Source organism: Oratosquilla oratoria, chromosome 29 (assembly GCF_046742065.1).
Source record: "Oratosquilla oratoria isolate Oo_2021 chromosome 29, ASM4674206v1, whole genome shotgun sequence".
Lineage (NCBI taxonomy): Eukaryota > Metazoa > Arthropoda > Malacostraca > Stomatopoda > Squillidae > Oratosquilla > Oratosquilla oratoria.
In genome coordinates, this window is record NC_134805.1 from 51428769 (window position 1) to 51431268 (window position 2500).

Consider the following 2500-nt stretch of genomic DNA (forward strand, 5'->3'; position numbering starts at 1 on the left):
TATAGGTAAGCATGTAGTGGAGTCGAGGGAGGTTTCTTCAAGGTTAATGTGGATGAAAGTGAAACTGGAAAGGGAGATGTGGGTTTTTGTAATTGCATATGGGCCTGGTAGTGAGAAGAGTGTAGAGGAAAGGGAGGCTTTTTGGATATATCTAAATGAGTGCATAGATGGATTAGGGAGAAATGTCAATGTAGTGGTATTGGATGATTTTAATGCTAGGGTAGGAAATGAACCAATAGATGGAGTGGTTGGGAAGTGTGGAGTTCCAGGAAAGAATCAAAGTGGAGAGTTGATGGTGGAGATTTGATAATAGCAAATACAGTGTTTTGGAAGAAAGACAAGCATAAGTACACATGGGAGAAGGTGGTGGATGGAAGGGTGGTAAATAGAGCGTTAATGGACTGCATAGTGGTAACGAGGAGTATAGTAGAAAGTGTTAAGGATGTACATGTTCTAAGGGGAAAGAGTAGGGAAATACGAGTATCAGATCTTTTTTTGTTGGAAGGTAAGTTGAGAGTGGAGGATAGATGGAGAAAGAGGAAAAGGACAAGAGATAAGGAGGTGCTTAGAGTGAGCTACTTAAATGAGAAAGAAAAGGAGAATGAGTACAAAAAGAAGCTGAGAGAAGAGTGGGAGGGAGTCAAGGATAGAGTAGAACTAGGAGTGGAACAGGAATAGGGATGGTTCAAGGAGGAGTCACAAGGTGTGCAAAGTTGGTGTGTGGAACAAGGAGGATAGGAGGAAATAGAAGGAAGGGTAGTGAGTGGTGGGATGAGGAAATAAAGAAGGTTGTAGAAGAGAAGAAGCGAGCTTTCACAGATTGGTTATAAAATAGGACGAGGGAATCATATGAGAGGTACAAAGAAAAGAGAGAAGTAAAGCATAAGATAAAGGAGACAAAGAGAAGAGCACATGTGAAATGGGGTAAGAGTATGACAGAAAATTTTGAAGGTAATAAAAATTATTTGGAAAGAAATTAAACGAGGAAGAGGAGGCGAATCAAGTAGAGAAGAAAAGGTAAAAAGGTGCAGACGGAAAGATGATAATGGAAAAGAAGGTAATAAGAGGAAGATGGGCAGAGTATCTTAGGAAGTTGCGAAATGTAAAGGAGGATAGGAAGGAAAAAGTAGTTGCAGTGGGAAGTGCTAAGATAATGACCGTGATGAGTAAGGAAAATGAAATAGAAATAAGGAAAGATGAAGTGAAGGCAGTTGTGATGATGAGAGCAGGTAAGGCACATGGGTTGGATGGATGTAATGCAGAATTTCTGAAAAAAGGATGTATAGTGATAGTGGAATGGCTGGTGATGTTATTTAATGTTTGTTTATGAGAGGGTAGAGTGCCGGAGGACTGGAGGAGTGCCTGTATAGTTCCGCTTTACAAGGGAGAAGTAGACAAGTGTGATCGTAGTATTTTCAGAGGAATGAGCTTGTTAAATGTAGTTGGGAAGACTTACGGGAGGACCTTGATTGAGAGAATTAGGAGAGGAACAGAGGGAGTAATTGGTGAGGAACAGTATGGTTTTAGGATAGGTAGAGGTTGCGTAGATCAGATTTTTGTGGTAAGACAGACATGTGAGAAAGCTATAGGAAAAGATAAGGATGTTTTTTGGGGTCTTTTATGGATCTGGAAAAGGTTTATGACAGGGTAGACAGGAAGGCACTGTAGGAGATATTGCATATATATGGGACAGAGGGAAAGTTTTTAAGAGCAGTAAAAAAAAAATTACGAGAGTAGTAAAGCTTGTGTTAGGATTAGAAATAGAGAGAGTGAGTGGTTTGAGGTAAAGGCGGGACTTCGCCTGGGATGTGTTATGTCGCCCTGGCTGTTCAACTTATACATGGATAGGGTGGTGCGAGAGGTAAATGTAAGGGTAGTGGGTCAGGGATTGGAGATGGTTAAAGAAAATGGAGAAAAGTGGGGGATAATCCAGTTGTTGTTTGCTGACGATACTGAGCTTGTAGCAAGAGGGATTGAGGAAGTTAGAGACAGAATTTGGGAAGGTATGCGAAGAAAGGAAGTTTAAGATAAATGTGGGTAAAAGTAAGGTGATGAGATGTACAAGGGGAGAAAGTGGCAGCAGACTGGAAGTGAATATAAAAGGAGAGAGACTGGAGGAAGTGGATAGTTTTAGATACTTGGGTGCGAATGTGGCAGGATAGGGAAGAATGGAGATGGAGGTAAAATGGAGGATGAGAGAAGCGAGTAAATGTATTGGGGTATCAAAAAGTGTAATGAGAAATATACATTTGGGAATGGATATTAAAAGAAGATTATATAAAGGAGTGATTGTGCCAACAGCACTGTATGGGGCAGAAATATGGAACATAAGAGAGGAAGAGAGAAGGAGTTTGAATGTGTTTGAGATGAGGTGCCTGAGAAGTATGATAGGAGTTACTAGGCTGGATAGAGTGAGAAATGAGGTGAGGAGGAGAACGGGGGTGGTAAGAGAGTTGGGAGATAGGGCTGATTAAAGACTATTGGGATGGTTTGGACACAT

The 2500-nt window shown here is 41.0% G+C and overlaps 1 protein-coding gene across 3 annotated transcripts in view; it reads right to left on the reverse strand.

Moving 5' to 3' along the window:
- The window catches only part of LOC143040767 (solute carrier organic anion transporter family member 74D-like), a 291921-nt gene that overhangs the window by 42910 nt on the left and 246511 nt on the right, over positions 1 to 2500 (reverse strand). The window lies entirely within an intron of this gene.